Consider the following 16,583-nt stretch of genomic DNA (forward strand, 5'->3'; position numbering starts at 1 on the left):
TGGACTATATTAATTAACCAAAATTAACTTGGATCTTGGTGCCATTCCAGGAACATTCTGTTAGTTGGCCCAATTCAATTCTGCAAATGTTGGCCAATCACTTAAAATTTGCTAAAAATATGTAACAGAATTAAGGCCTTTCAGGATGTCTCAATCTTTCCATGGAGACAAAATAACTCAACAATTGAATGTGAGACAAAAGTAATAATAATAGTGCTTCCTGGAAAAAAATACACTTTTTTTTTTTTTTTTGATGCCAGGGTTCAAACCCAGGGCTTCCATGCATGCTAGGCAAATATTCTACCAATAAACTATACCCCTAACTCCTTCCATTGTTTTTTATTGTGTTTTGAAAGCATAAAGTTCACATTTTTAACTGTTTTAAAATGTGTGATTCAATGACATTTAGTGTAATGAAAATGTTGTGTAACTATCACCATAATATTTTCATCACCCCAAAACAAAACACTGTATTCATTACTTTGTCACTCTACAACCTCTGGCAACCACCAATCTGCTTTCTCTCTATATAGATTTACCTATTCTGGACATGTAATATAAATGGAATTATATAAGAAGTGACATTTGTGTCTGGCTTCTCTCATTCAGCATGATTTTTCTGAGATTTATTCAAGTTGTAGTTGGATCACTACTTCATTCCTTCTTATGGCTGTATAATATGCCATTGTATTTATGTAACAGTTTGTTTATCCATTCATCACTCTTTCTCTCTCTTTTATTTATTTTTTGTATTGGGGATTGAGCCTAGGGGCACTTTACCAGTGAGCTACATCCACAGCTTTTTAAATTTTGAGACAGCATCTCTCTAAATTGCTGAGAGTCTCCCTAAATTGCCCGACCAGGCCTTTAACTTGGAATCCTCCTTCCTTGGCCTCTAGAGTCACCAGGATTACATGCATTCACTGTCTTCACCACTGTGCCTGGCTCACTCATCTCTTTAAGAACATCTGGACTGTTTCCACCTTTCAACTATTAGTAGTAGCACTGTTGGAAACATGCACATACAAGTGTTTGTTTGAGTACCTGTTTTCAGTTCTTTGGGGTATATACCCGGAGTGGAATTACTGAGTCATATTCTATATTTAGTTTTTTGAGGAACTGCCAAACAGTCTTTCAGGCAGCTGCAACTTTTATATTCCCACAAGTAGCACACAAGGTTCTAGTTTCTCCTTATCCTCATTAGCACTACTTTCTATTTTTTTAATTTATAGCCATCTTGGAAGGTATAAAGTGGTATCTTATTGTGATCTTATTTTAATTTCTCTAATTCCTGAACTTCTTTTCATCTGCGTGTTGACCATCTGAATGTCTTTTTTTCGAAACAGGGAAAAAAGAACACACAAAATTTATTACATGCCTAAGATATGGGAGTATTAAATTCCATTTGAATATACTAAATAGACATTGGAAAAATGTCTACTAAAGCCCTTTGCTCGTATTAAAAGTCAGGCTGTGGCTCGGGGTAGAGTGCTTGCCTGGCACATGTAGGGCACTGGGTTCGATCCCCAGCACACATAAAAAGAAATTATAAGGTATTATGTCCATCTACAGCAAAAAATATTTTTTAAAAATCAGGCTATTTGTCTTTTTGTTGGTGAATTATTTTCTCTTCATTCTTAAAAAAAATTTTCACTGTATCTAGGAATCTAGGTTGACAGACTTTTCTTGCAGTACTTGAAGAATTTTGTGTCTTCTGGCCTCTATGGCTTTTAATAAGAAATCTGCTGTCATTCAAATCATTTTCCCTCTCAGTGCTTTCGACGTTTGTTTTATTACTTTTAGCTTTTGACAGTTTCTCTGAGGTGCATGCATTTGTTTGGGGTTATTTGTTTGGGTTTCACTCAGTTTCTTGAACCTGTAGGTTCTGTGCTCTGCCAAATTTGGGGAGTGTTTAGACATTATTTCTTTCAGTATTTTTATCAGCTTTGTTCTCTTTAGTTTCTCCATCTGGAAATTTGATGACACAGATGTTAAATCTTTTGTTGTAACCTCACAAGTCCCAAAGTCCATTTGCTCTGTTTTTAGATGGAATGACATCTACTGTCGTGTTTTCCAGTTCACTGATTCTCCGGGTCCCTCCATTCTGCTTTAAGCTCTTGAATGAGGGTTTTATTTATTTTTGGTGGGGGAGGAGTTATGACTTGTTCTCTTTTCAAAGTGGTGATGGTACACAGGCAACTTGAGTATAGAGTTGGGTGACTCTTCATCCTCATTACATTCTCTGGACAACTGTACAAAGAAACTGTGGGACATTCCTTATTACTGTGGTCCAGACAGCTTTGTTGAACCTGGTATCAGTGCACATTTTGAGTCCCCATCTCTTTCTTGAGAAATTTCCGGATCTCTTTAAGTGTCCAAGGGATTCACTTCTTGAGTCGACACCATGTTTGTGTTTGTGTTGATAGTGTATTTGATGTATTCTTGGGTCACCACCTCATTGATGGCAGTGTGCCTCCGGCTCCCCCGCCTCTTTTTTTTTGGTACCGGGATTGAACCCAGAGATACTTAACCACTGAGCCAAAAACCCAGCCTTTTTATTGTTAATTTTAAGACCGGATCTTTTGACTCTGGCTTTGAATTTATGATCCTTCTGCCTCAGGCACCGTAGTTGCTGGGCCACCACATCTGCCCCTGCCCTTTTTAAAGTCACCCTTCTTTTGTGGAGCCATTCTGCAGGGTCCAAGTTGGAAAGCCATTGAGGGTGTATTTTAAGTCACTGTACTTTTCAGTTCTAAAATTTCCACTTAGTTCTTTTTTATATCTTCTGTTTCTTGAGAGAGAGAGAATTTTTTTAATATTTATTTTTTAGTTTTAAGTTTTCGGTGGACACAACATCTTTGTTTGTATGTGGTGTTGAGGATCGAACCCAGGCCACACGCATGCCAGGCGAGCGCGCTACCGCTTGAGCCACATCCCCAGCCCTATCTTCTCTGTACTGATATTTTTATATCTTTGCTGGAAACTTCTATTTTTTTTCATTTGTTTCAAGCATTCAAACATGCTCATAATTGTTTGTTGAAGCTTTTTCACTTTTATTTTCCTGAGCCTCAGTCATCCTAAGCACTCTACCACTAGGTTATGTCCCAACCCCTGCTGAAGCATTTTTATAATGACTGCTTTAAAATATATGTCAGTCCATTGTGGTGGTATACACCTGCAGTCCCAGCTCCTTGGGAGGCTGAGGTAGGAGGATCATGAGCCTAGGAGTTTGAGGCCAGCCTGGGCCTTGAACTAGACCCTGTGTCAAAAAAGAAAAAAAAATTCAGATAATTCTGTCATCAGTTTGAGGTTTTCCTTCCTTGTTATTGTGATGAATGCTTTATGCTTTTTGAATGAAACCTGGGCATTTTGGGTATTATTAAAACGCTGGACCTCATTTAAACTTTTGTTTTGGTTAGTTTCTCTGATATTGCTCAGACAGAAGAAGGATGGTGTGCTGGTGCCAGGTAGGTAGGTAGGAATCGAGCAGTTATTGTTCAAATGTTTTCTTTTGCTATGTCACCTCATTTGGCTAGAGAGCTTTAGTTAGTTTTTTTTTTTTTCCTTTTGGCTGTTGCTTTTGGTACTTACAGGTTGCTGTCTTCTTCAGTTCCAAATCTGGATGGAACATGAGGAAAAAAGAAAGCCAGGGAAAACGCCTTATGTCTTTCCTTGGATTCTGCGGCCCCTAGCTAGTCTGCTGTCTCTTTCCACCTGAGGTTTTTTTTTTTTTGGGGGGGGGTTGTTTTGTTTTTTGTATTTTGTGGTCCTGGGGATTGAACTCAGGGGAGTATTACTACTTAATTAAGTTTTATTTTGAGTCAGGATTTTGCTAAATTGCCCAGGCTGGACTCAAATTGAGGATCCTCCTGCCTCAGACTCCAGAGTAGATGGAATAACAGGCCTGGCCCCTCATGTGCAGTTTATGTTTTTATATGTTATGTTCAGGTTTTTTACTTGCATTAGTAGGAGGAGTAGGGAAAAAAACATCTACTCAATCTTTCCAGAGCTATTCTCTTTTGTTCGTATTTTTTTCACTAGCCTTTGAGCTATGTAATATCTATTCTAGCACATAATCTAAGTGTTTGAAACCAGGACAAAAAGAAACAGGATGCAGAGTGAAATAAATTAATTATTCATTTCTCCCATCCAGTTTTTGGTATGGTGCCAAAAAGAAGAAGAAACTTTATGCTGTCTGATGCTTTAGTGAGAGTCTCTCTTTGAGCTTTTTATTTTCAATTTTTTTTGTTTTTAGTTGTAGATGGATACAATATTTTTATTTTATTCATTTATTTTTAATGTGGTGCTGAGGATTGAACCTAGTGCCTCACACGTGCTAGGCATGCGCTCTACCACTGAGCCCCAGCCCCAGTCCCATCTTTTTTTTTTTTTCATATTTTTTATGCACCATAGTTGTACATTATGATGGGACTTGCTACAAGTTGTACATGCACACGATATAACAACATACCTTGGCCAATATCACCCCCCAACACTTGCCCCTCTGTCTCTCCGCCTCTAAGTGAACCTTTCTTTCTTCTCCTTGGCCCCCCTTTTCCGGTGCTAGGGCTCCAAGCCAGCCCAGCACCCGCCAGGCAAGCGCTCCACGCGAGCGTCCGTCCGCAGCGCTCCCGACCTTTGGTGCGGAGAAAGGCTGGGCGCCTGCTCTCCTGGGTCCCCAGCGAACCGGTAGGCGGAGACCGTCGGTGAGGAGGCGCTGTGGGCCGAAGCAGGCTGCGTCCGGCCTGAGACCAGGGGGAATAGCCCCCTGCACGGTACCAGCCCTAAGACGTGGTTCTGAAGTTGGCGGAGCCGCCACCCCACCGCACCCAGGACCCGGCCTCGCTCCGACGGCCGCAGGGTGGTGTCCCGCGGGACGGGGGTGGAGGAGGCGCTCGGTGGACCCCCGGGCTGCAGGAGCCTGGAGTGTTTGGGGGAAGTGTGCCCGTTCAGGTGCTCTTCCCTGCTTCGGGCATTCAGTTTAAGGCCACAGGATGTAGAGATCGCGTGAATGAAATGTTTCTGACATCTCAACACTGACACGTCAAAGTAAAACAGCAAAAGACCCCATGATCCTGCATATCCGTGGTCCTCGTTTGCACCAGGCCCTGCAGATCTGCACGCATCACTGATGATCCGATCTTAACACTATTTTTCATTCATTATCAAACCATTTTCTGGGTGTCAGTGATACCTTAGAATTTCTCCGTGTGAACTGGAGCCCAGAGAGAGCACTTCGTGGCCGCCTGACAGCACACACAGAGCACACTTCTCCTCTCCGGCGGTATGCCTAGTGTATTCACACCAGTTCCGGTCTTCATGCCTCTACTTACAATCATCGGTTCTTGTTTCTGGTTTTTTTCAAATCCACAGGGAAGTTGGAAGCACCAGATCATCAGGACGCACCTTCGGTCCACTGCGAACGTCTGTCCCACCGGCTTCTTCTCTCAGAGAGCGGCGCAGTGCCTTCGCCTTGGCACACTCCCTTTCTTTCCCCTCGGAGCGCAGACACGACGCATCTCTTAGTCTTCTGGAGTGAGGACTTTCTGGGTACCAAGAGCCTTAGGCTTAGGCTGAAGGACTTTCACTTATTCATTTACGCCCAGGACTGGACTCAGGCCCCTGAAAAGCCGCATCCCCAGGACTTCTTATATCTTATTTATTTATTTTTTTTAACGATTTATTGTTGGTCGTTCGAAACATCCCATAGCTCTTGACATATCGTATTTCATGCATTTGATTCAGGTGGGTCATGAACTCCCACCTTTACCCCGTGCACAGACTGCAGAATCACGTCGGTTACACCTCCACCGATTTACACGCTGCCACACTGGTGTCCGAGGTGTCCCCTCCCCTCCCCTCCCCCAGGGTCTCGCCGAGTTGCTGAGGTTTCGCTTCAGTTGCTGAGGCTGCCTTTGAACTCTCCATCCTCCTGCCTGGGCCTCCCGGCCGCTGGTCTACAGCTGGGCCTAAATTCACACCGCAGGAAACCCACAGAGCAGCGAGGACGAACTGCAGGAGGCCGGCCCGGGCGGCTCCAGGACACCCCTTGGGTGCCCCGTAGTTTTACGCAGACACAACGGGGAACCTGGCTTTTCCACGGAGGAGCTGGAGCTTTCTCTCTGGAGTTCTCCTCTCGGTGGTCCTGGAAGCTGGGTCTGGGTCCGCAGTGCTCTCCTGGCTCCAAGAGTCAAGGGAGGGTTCTCTCAAGGCTTTACTACTCTAAGAAGCGGCGGGGACGCCGTCTCCCGGCCCAGGCTGGGCAGCCTCGCAGTCGGCCCAAATGGGAGGCGGCCCGAGGACGTAAGCAGGAGCTCGCATTTCCTTAGACTCCTATAGCCTTTTAGGGGAGGCCCAGCCAGCCTCCCTGGTGGTCTAGTGGTTAGGATTCGGCGCTCTCACCGCCGCGGCCCGGGTTCGATTCCCGGTCAGGGAAGAAGCTGTCCTTTTATTTCCTTCCTCGGTTTCTTGTAGAAATTTGAATATTATTTCTTCTAATCACTTCTCCCATCTACGAGAAGCTTAAATTTTGAAAATGTACCAAAACGCCATGGAAACTACAGCTTATAATTCTACCACCCTGAAACTGTTTTTAATACCCAGTTTAGGAAACAGAAAAGGAAGAATTTGTGCTGTATACGTACTATTTTTATTACTTGCTATTTTACAGTTAACAATGTATTTCTAACTTGCCAGTAGAAATAAACATTCAGAAACATATTTATCTAAGTTTTGAAAAGATGGAGTGTTTACAAGGTTTGGAATTCAAATTTACAAGAAAGCACAATAAACCTTTCAATCTACCATCTATTTTCCCTCAATGCAACCACTGTTAAATTTCCTGATTATGTCACAGACCGTGCAAATGTTAACTTCATGCATACATACATACCTACGTCTATATTTACATACCTTTTTCCCTCTTGCACAAACGGGAGCATTCTATCCGCACTTCTCTGCACTTTGCCTTTTCTATTTAATAATATATTTTAGAAATAGATAAACTTTGTGTATAGCCCTATATATTCCTTAGGATAAATTTCTAAAAGTGGAATTTAGATCAGACATGAGAACTTCCTTATTCCTTCTTATGGTATATAGCATTTCATTGTATGGATATTCCATAATTAATTTAACTAACTTCCCACTGATGCACACTTAGGTCATTTCTAACTCTGTGCTATCACAATAACAACTTACATGTAATTTTGTACATATGTGGAATAAATGGCCAGAAATTGAAATGCTGGTTCAAAAGGCATATGCATCTGTGGATAGATACAATTTTCCTTAATAGTAGTAATACCGATTAACACTCCCACCAGCAATGTACAGTGTAAAAGTAATTTTTTAAAAAACATTATTGGTTTTAAAATCAAAATGAATTTAATCAATCTTATTTCTGAACTTTCATGGTTTCCCCCTAAAATTTTGGTTTTACAAATAATATTTTGATGAACATTTTCATAGATAAACTTTGTGTATATCCCTACATATTCCTTAGGATAAATTTCTAAAAGTGGAATTACTACCTCATACCACCTATTCCATGGTTAAAGAATTAAACGCAAAAACTAAAACTATTTTTTTAATTAATTTTTATTGTTGGTTGTTAAACTAAAACTATTTTTAAAACTACAAGAAAACATTAGAGAATAACATTTTAATTTTAGGCTAAGAGGACTTTTTCAAGATAAAAGCAAAGCAGAAATCATAAAGGACAAAAATGATAGAATGGCCTATAGAATAGAAAAATCTGCCTATCTAAAAATATCATAAATAATATTAAAAGACAAATAATAAACTGTAGTCAGTAGAGAAAGCATAATACCCAATAGAAAATAGGCAAAATACATAACAAATTTCAAAGCTGATTCGAATAACTGGTAAGCTTGTGAGAAATCATCAACCCTAGTAGTAACAATGCAAACCAAGGCAGGAACCCTAGTTGCACACTGCGCTTTTTAAAGGTGAAGGGAAGACGAAGCCTTTGAGGAATGTGGTGGTGCATCTGTCTCCACGCACGGGACCTGGGAAGGTCTCCCGAGCTCTGCAGGCGCCCGGCTCCCCGCCGCCTTCAGTCCCGGCGTGGGGCTGGGGAACCTTCCGAGTGGGTGAGGCGGCCGCAGAGCCTCTGCGGGTCCGCCTTCGCGAAGATGGAAGGAACTGGAATCGACTGTCCTTAAATCTGTCAAGTTTCTCTTGGCGGTTCTTTGGCTTCCTAGTGGAAATTTCTCTTAATGTCAATCTCAAAATGAACAGGAAATTGCGGAGCAAGACCGTCCCAGAGAGTTCTCATAGGGCGCCCAGGGAGCAGCGGCGCCAGAGCGCGTTGGTGGTATAGTGGTGAGCATAGCTGCCTTCCAAGCAGTTGACCCGGGTTCGATTCCCGGCCAACGCAGGCTTTCGCTTTTCCCACTCGCCCCAAGCCTCGGAGCGAACAGGCTAAGCCCCGCAAACGAGTGGGCAAAGCCATTAACCTCCTTTGTCCTTGTCCCCTCCCCTGTCCCGGGCAAGCTGGCTGAGCCACAATCCTTCTAGGGCCCTCCGTGGGGGTGTGTCTGAAGTAGTTTGTTTTTCTGACTCTTGGGAGGCGATCCTGATTCACCGAGGGTCAAACAAGTCCGTTGGAACAAGTGCTCAGGCCCGCGGAGCTCGGCCGCTGCCTGCCAAGGTGAAGGCGGAACCGGCGCTCAGGAAGGTCCCCGCCTGCCCCGCGCTCACCAGCTGCTCTCCTTCCGATGCCCCCACCCCGGGCACAGGCCTGGGGCTGAGTAGGGAACTGCGGGCCAGGCGGCTGGCTCTTGGGAGAGGTAGAGGAGGGGAGCTTCTCCCTCCCGAGCCTCAGTCGTCGGGGTCTGCGGCTGCCGCCTCCACCTTAGGTCAGCACCTGGGGGCGGCGGCCCCGCGCAGGACCTCAGAATCCTGTCGGATGTCGCAGCAAGACGTTGAAGAGGAGCTGCCAGCGCGCGGAGGACTCGGAGCATGGGGTGGAACCACGGGGGGGCAGGGCTTATATTTCAAGGAGCGCTAAATCGGGGCCCAGCTCGCTGCCTCCGGAGTGGCGCGCCGTGATCGTATAGTGGTTAGTACTCTGCGTTGTGGCCGCAGCAACCTCGGTTCGAATCCGAGTCACGGCAGGTGACACGGTTGGTGAGGGGCAGTGACGTTTCCTTTTTTTTCCCCCTTCCTTTGATCAAAAAAACCACTCAAGATTGTAATCACTCGGAGGGCCCTTTACTTGACAGCAGGACCCGGGCAACGCAAGCAATGCCGGTAGCAGCAGTAAAGACGGAAGTCCCTGCACCCGCCCCGCCCGCCTCCCAGTTCCTGCGTTCCCACAGCAGAGTCTGGGAGGCAGGCAGGGCCGCCAATCCGCCACAGCTACGGGCTCGGGTCCTTCGCTGCCTCCTGGCCTCAGGGCTCTCAGAGGGACTCGGTCTCAGGATTTTATCCTATGCCGACTTCAGGAGGAAATAACTCCGAAGCAGCCCTTGGCACCCAGGTGCCCGGCTAGCTCAGTCGGTAGAGCATGAGACTCTTAATCTCAGGGTCGTGGGTTCGAGCCCCACGTTGGGCGCTTGGCCTCCTTTTTGGTCAGCTGACTGTGAAGCCCAACCACAGCCCCTGTTGTTTTAAACGTAATTTCGCTATTGTCCACAGATCGCCACCACCTGCCCCACCTTCCTCAAACTGGACTAGAGTAGGAAATGCCCCAACTGCGGAGACCTCGGTTCTCCTGCACATCTAGCTTCGGGGGAGGCAGGTGGGGCTGGCAGCCGGGCTCCCTCTGCCCCTCCCAGGAAGGCCGGGCTGCGCATTCCCTTCCGCCCTGGGAGCCACACGTTCTTCACCACGTGATTAGGGGAGGCGCTCAGGTGAGGGCGCTCCTGGGAGCAAGGGAGCCTTGGTCCGACGCGGAGGCCGGCTGCCAGGGGAAATTCGCCCTCGCACTGTGTGCGCAGACACGGCTGGAAGGGTAGGAGGTCCACTGAGAGCCCAGCGCTGGGGGAGCAAACCAGACTCAAGGAGAGGGGACAAAAGGAGCCCCCCGGACTCTGAGGGACTGAGAGACGCTTAACGCCCACAGCCGGGACTCGGGATGACTTGGGCATTTCCACGGTCTTGGCGCTTCCGCTCTGTGACTACCAAGAATCGACCCACGTCAGACAGATTCGGGTTTCTTGGTCTGTGGCGGCCTAGGGGCCAGCATGCGCTGTGGGGAGCCAGGGACAAGTCTGTTCCAACGCGGAGCCTTGGTAGAGTCCACCCAGAGGTGGCAGGAACACTACTACGTGCGACTCGGCGAACCAGCAGCCATCGTTGGTGTGGGAGGGGCGTGGCCACGTGCGGCGCGGGAGGGGCGTGGCCACGTGCGGCGCGGGAGGGGCGTGGCCACGTGCGGCGCGGGAGGGCGCCTCCCTCAACAGCAACTTGGAAAATAAAACAAGGGTTCGCCAACCTGAGCGCAGCCATTTCCAGCTGACTGTCTAGTGAAGAACGAGTCAAGCGCACGGATAGGAAGACGTTTTCGGACATGAGTGCCCCACAGTTTGGCGTCCTGGCAACCTTTACAGAAACTGTTGAAAAAGAAGGGGTGAGCGAAGCCCACTTGGGATCCGTGAGGCCGAGGGCATCCCGAGGGGTGGCGAAGCCCCGAGAAATACGTGGCAGCTCCAGGGAGGCCTGAGGACAGAGGTCCCGACCCGAGCAGAGGTCTCTTAGGGGAAAAGGGTACCGTTTCATTGTGCTGAGTGCAGATTTACAGAACTGGGAGAAATTGGTTATAGTTTGATAAAATAAATACCTGGGAAACTTAGCAAATGGAAAATCAAGATGATTGTCACTGCCAAGGGAGAAATAGTGTACAAAAAGTGATGTGGTTCATCTCTTAACATAATTTAAAAGAATGTATGTAATTGTATATTAGTGTATTTAAAAATATATCAGTATATTAACATAATGTGGGATGACACAATATTAACATGTATAATATAGTAATAGTGTAAGCATTAATTGCATCAAAATTATAAGTTTATTAGTACATTAGAGCTCTTCATAGAATCCCAACTCATAGTTTATGTGTATTGGAGAGGGAGGGATTTCCTTTAAGGAATTGGCTTACATGATTGAGGGGTCTGGAAAATCCAAAATGTGCAAGGGTGGGCCAGCAGGCTGGAGACTCAGGGAAGAGCTGATCAAAAACTTGAATCTGAAGGACGTCTAGAACCAAAGTCCTTTTTTCTTAGGACATCTGTCTTTTTCCCTTTTAAGTTCTTCAGCTGAATGGATAAGGCCTGCCCACATTATAGGATAATGTGTTTTACTCAAAGACTACTGATTTAAATATCAACCTTCACAGCAACATCTAGACTGGAGTTTGGCCAAATATTTTGGTTCCATAGGCTGTCAAGTTAACATATAAAATTGACCATCAGAATTGGGAAGACAGAAGAATGGGAAATGTACATGTATATATGTAGTGATAACTGTATGAGAAGCATACAAAAGAGATAAAAGTGCCTAAAATTAGAATACCAAGAAGTAATAATAATTATTTTTAGAGATGGAGATAAATAACTAGTTACTGACACAAATAATTTAAAGTGACTACCTCTAGTTCCCCCCAAATTAAAACTAGAGTGGGATGTAGCTCAGTGGTAGAGCACTTGCAGTATGCACAAGGCCCTGCATTCAATCTCCAGCATAACACACACACCCAGATTAAAAATAGGACTACCATATGATCCAGCAATCTCACTACTGGGTATACATACAAAAGATATTAAATCAGTATGTCTAAGAGACGTCTGTACTCTTGTGTTTGTTGCAGTACTATTCACAATAGTTAAGAAATTGAAAACTTAAGTATCCATCAACTGATGGATGGAAAAAGAAAAGGTGGTACATATATACTATAGAATACTATTCAGCCATTAAAAGAACAAAATCCTGTCATTTGTAACAATAACATGGCTAGGACTAGAGATCATTATGTTACGTGAAATAAGTTAGGCATAGAAAGGCAGTACCTCATGATCTCACACTTATGTGGAATCTAAAACCTCTCATAAGGGCTGGGGATGTGGCTCGGTGGTAGAGTATTTGCCTAGCATGTATGTGTGAGGCACTAGGTTCAATTATCAGCACCACATAAAAATAAACAAAGCTATTGTGTACATCTACAACTAAAAATAAAATAAGATAATTTTAAAAAACAAAAAAACCTCTGATCGAGGTTGAGAGTAGAATAATGGTCACCAGAGGTTGGAGAAAGTATGAGGGAGAGATGGGGACAAATTGGTCAATGGGCATTCAGTTATAGTTAGATAGGAGAAATAAGTTCTTGTATTTCATAGAAGCACAATAGGGTGAATACAGATAACAATAATGTACCATGCGTTTCAAAAAGCTAGGAAAAAGGAATTTTTTTCTTTTGGAACAGGGGATTGAACTCAGGGGCACTTGACCACTAAGCCACATCCCAAGCCCTATTTTGTATTTTATTTAGAGACAGGGTCTCACTGAGTTGCTTAGGGCCTTGTTGTTTGCTGAGGCTGGCTTTGAACTCACTATCCTCCTGCCTCAGCCTTCCAAGCCCTTAGGATTACAGATGTGCGCCACCTGTTAAAAATGACAGGATAAATATTTGGAGAACCATGTGATGCTTCAGAGTTGTATTGAAACATCACTTGGTGCCCCATAAACGTGTACAGTTTTTATGTATTAATTGAAAAAATAATAATAAAGTAGTTACCTCAAGGGAGCAGGAAATGGGTAAGGGAATCAAAAGACAGTTGGTTTCCATTAAAAGCTTTATAAGAGTGTTGGGTTCGCTAAACCCTATGCTTACATAAGCCTGATAAAAAGAAATAATAAATAAAATAAGCCTTTTTTGTATGTTGTGGTTTTTTCAAGTTATAGAGATCCAACTTGATATGAGTACGACCAGTTTAGTCATAACCACCATCTTGCTCACTAGATGACCCTCATACCCATTTCAAACCCTATAGGGTGAACAGTCATTAAGATAGCCCACAATTAAAAAGAAAAAAAAAAAAAAGATAGCCCAGATCCCCAGCACCACAAATAACAATATAACAGAGTACTTTACAGTTTGTTCTTTTGAATTTCACAGGGGAATGGCTGTGTTGTGATACCAGGTGACCTCCTCAGATTCACATAGGCCATGAAGGCAAATGTTCAAACTGAAGCCATCTGAGTCTTACTACCCGGTCTAGGGTACTTTATTATTGCTGGGAGCCATCAGCCAAGTAGGTATGACAATCTCCTTGCCAGCTTACTCCCATGCTGTCTAGTGGAAGGACTTCTGAAAGGTGACCTTGCTCAAGGACCAGGGCGGTTTAGCATAATAGGAGATTAGGGTGTTCCCCCTTTAGAATAGGGCGTATCCTGCTGCTGAGTTCCTCTTGAGTTCTTAGGGTCAGACAGTATTTTTGGGAGACAGAAGCCCAGGAGTGTGGATTTGGGCAGAGAGTGGATTTGGGCAGAGAACGTGGATTTCCCCAGAACGTGTTTGTAGACGGCCGGTGTGAGTTCGGGAATAAAGAATTGCTGTTTGAATCTACAAGCTGTGTGGAGACTCGTGATTTGTGCCCAGCCAGAGACTGTGGCATATTATAGCAACCATCTAAAACTCTGAACGGATCAAAATAAGACTTCACTTATTTTTAGGTAAATCTATTTGAGAATCTAACCTCTACTTCTGTTTTTTTTTTTTTTTTGTTTGTTTGTTTGTTTTGTGTGTGTGTGTATGTGTTACTGTGGATTTAACACAGGATGATCTACCAGGGAGTTAGAGCACTTGCCCTGTTTTTAATTTTTATTTTGAGACAGGGGTCTTCCTAAATTGCCAAAGCCAGCCTTGAACTTGCAATCTCCCCACCTCAGCCTTTAGAGTAGCTGGGATGACATGTTTGTGTCACTGTGCCCAGCTTGGCTTTGTTTTGCTTTGCTTTTTTTTTTTTTCTTTTGAGAGTAAAGCAGATTTATTCAAGGAGGGCTATGGCAATAGTTTTAGGGACAGATGTAACAGAATCTTCCAGTGAGGTAAAGAGATTGGACTCAACTCCATTTACTTTTATTTACTATGAAAAATTCTCTTCGGCTACTTGCCCACCTTGCATTTCATAGCAAATACACATATCAGCATTGTTGGGTGCAGAGCAGGCTGAACTGTGTTGTCTGCAGGGCAGGCTGAACAGATGTTGGCTGCAAGATAGCCCACGCACTCAAACCCCCCTCTATCTGGTCCTTTATCACCTGTTTGCCTCAAGTCTGAACATTCAACCCCGCTCAAGGCTGAACACTTAACACACACCGCCCCCCCCCCCCTTGGGCCAACAAGGCAGCTTGCAGACCCAGAGGGCCCATTAGATTTGGGCTATAAAAACTCCCTCCTGCCAGCCCCCCCTTCTCTTGCTCTCTCTCTTTTGCTCTCCGTCTTTCTTGCGCGTGTTCTCTGTCTCGCTCTTGCTCTTGCTCTCTCCCTCTTCATCTCTCCTCTTCTCTTTTCTTTCTCTCTCTCTCTCTCTCTCTCTCTCTCCCCCCTTCTTTCTTTTCTCTTTGTTGCACTGCTGCAATAAAGATCTTTTGGTTGCTCCGAGTGTTGTGGTCACTTTTCTTTCAAGCATAGACCAAACAATTCTCTAAGAGCAGTAGAGTTACTGAGTCAGGAGAATGCAACTCTCCCTCTTGTTGCCACAAGAAAATAAGGAAAACATCCATTATCTAAAGTCTCAAAACGATGAAAAATTAAAGTCTTCTCTTTCCACATTTTATTTGACTCAGGACTGACCATGAAGGTTACACTCCGGAAGGTGAACTGGGTCTGGGCTCTGTGTCACAGGCCCAGAGGTGCAAGGTTACCTGGGGAGCACCTCTATCAGCCACGCGACCAGCACGCTAGCTTCATAATAGAGGTTCAGAACATAAAATTAACTAGTGAGTTTAAAATTAAAGAGACTTGACTCTTGATACCTTATTGCCCAGCTCAGAGAGGCTCCTCCTAGCTCCTCCAGCCACCTAATGCAGTGGTGAGGTTAACACAGAGGCCAGCGAGAGAGGGGACACGCCAGGGAGTGAGCTTTTATTGGGGAACAAAAAAATTCAAGGGAAAATTCCATCCAATGAAGGTCGAGCGGGACAGCATTCCAAGGTCAGGGTCAGTGACTGGGCTTCAAGTCAATGGTCAGGCACACCCCCACACGGACAGGCTCTGGCACCTGGGACAGGGTGGGGAAGGCCCTGACACAGCTGTGCCCGAGCGCCTCTCGCCCCGCCAGGGAGGTGACTCATCGCGTGGGGAACGGCCTCCCACCCTCTAGGGTCAGAAGAATGCGACCTCCAGTCTCTTGTGAGCCACTCTCCCTAGTTCTCAGGGCTCAGAGGACAGAGCGCCACAGCAGAGCCGCACCGTGGGACTGGGTTTGCGCCGCTGTCAGACGTCCCATCGACCTGCGGGGGTCAGCCTGCTCAGAGGGGGGCCACGCGGCCACCGCCCTGGGCCTCGGGAACACGCAGTGCCTCCACCGGGCAGGTCCACTCGCAGGCTTGCCCGGGACGGGGGACGGTAGGAAGACGTTCTCCGAATGATGACAGTGACCGTCAGAGGGGGTCTCACGTCCTCGGTGGAGGAACATTCAAACCCGCGGGTCCGTCGGAGCCACGAAATGCCACGCAGCGAACACTGCTAATGCCCACGCTGCCCCTGAAAATAGCGACAGTGTGGGGTCCAGCAAGCGCTTACCAAGTCCTGGGGCGTCGCGGGCGGGCGTCGCGGGCGGGCGTCGCCGAGCCTATCCCAAGGCCCTTGCGGAGCTCCACCCGCCGCAGTGCGGACGGAGAGCCTCGGCCGGGGGACGCACAGCCTGCTCCGCGGCAAGCCCTGACTGACCGGGGTCCAGAGGACTCTGCAAATTAATGTCGTAGACAGGAAAAAGAGGCCGTCCCTGGGTGGGCTCGAACCACCAACCTTTCGGTTAACAGCCGAACGCGCTAACCGATTGCGCCACAGAGACCCGGGGCTCCGCGCGGCGCGTTCCTGTCCCCATCTCGGAGATGCGAGCTGCCTCGGGTTCGGGACCAGCCCCCGCGGCCGCCGTGCTGTCGGCCCGTTCGGACAGGGCTCCGGGCTGCGGTCCCCCGGGTCTGGCTGCCGGCCGCCGGCTCGAGGTCCGGCCCCGCTCCCCGCGGGCGCGCATTGCCTGCGGGGCCCGAGCCGACAGGCAGCTGGAGAGGCGGAGGAAGGGGGCAGGAGCGGGGACCTCGCGTGTGCGTGGGGCCGGATGACCGGCCGAGGCCCCCAGAGCACGGAAAAGGCCACGAGCCTTGTTTTTCCCTCTCGCTGCCCGCGGCGCCTCCTCCCCGACGGCCTCCACCGCGGCGGGGTGGCAGGGGCAGCGCTGGTCCCGCTCCGAGCGGAGGCCTGGCGACTCGCCGCCCCGGGCCGCCGCGTCCTCTTGGATCACGAGGAGGCGCTGCCAGAGCCTGGGTGGAACTCGGAAGCTGAGCCGTCCGAGTGACCCGAGCAGGCCTGATGGCACAGACCGCGCCCAACGACA

At 46.8% G+C, this 16,583-nt stretch overlaps 5 non-coding genes across 5 annotated transcripts; 4 read left to right on the forward strand and 1 right to left on the reverse strand.

Annotated features, from left to right (window-relative positions):
* Window positions 1-6,364: 6,364 nt before the first annotated feature.
* Window positions 6,365-6,436, forward strand: Trnae-cuc (transfer RNA glutamic acid (anticodon CUC)). Its single transcript has one exon. It is a non-coding gene; the product is annotated as a tRNA-Glu (tRNA).
* A 1,893-nt stretch (window positions 6,437-8,329) lies between these two features.
* Trnag-ucc (transfer RNA glycine (anticodon UCC)) lies at window positions 8,330-8,401 on the forward strand. Its single transcript has one exon. It is a non-coding gene; the product is annotated as a tRNA-Gly (tRNA).
* Window positions 8,402-9,068: 667 nt separating this feature from the next.
* Trnah-gug (transfer RNA histidin (anticodon GUG)) lies at window positions 9,069-9,140 on the forward strand. Its single transcript has one exon. It is a non-coding gene; the product is annotated as a tRNA-His (tRNA).
* A 367-nt stretch (window positions 9,141-9,507) lies between these two features.
* On the forward strand, window positions 9,508-9,580 carry Trnak-cuu (transfer RNA lysine (anticodon CUU)). The gene has a single exon. It is a non-coding gene; the product is annotated as a tRNA-Lys (tRNA).
* A 6,386-nt stretch (window positions 9,581-15,966) lies between these two features.
* Window positions 15,967-16,040, reverse strand: Trnan-guu (transfer RNA asparagine (anticodon GUU)). Its single transcript has one exon. It is a non-coding gene; the product is annotated as a tRNA-Asn (tRNA).
* Window positions 16,041-16,583: the final 543 nt, after the last annotated feature.

The sequence above is a fragment of the Callospermophilus lateralis genome, chromosome 7, assembly GCF_048772815.1.
Source record: "Callospermophilus lateralis isolate mCalLat2 chromosome 7, mCalLat2.hap1, whole genome shotgun sequence".
NCBI lineage: Eukaryota > Metazoa > Chordata > Mammalia > Rodentia > Sciuridae > Callospermophilus > Callospermophilus lateralis.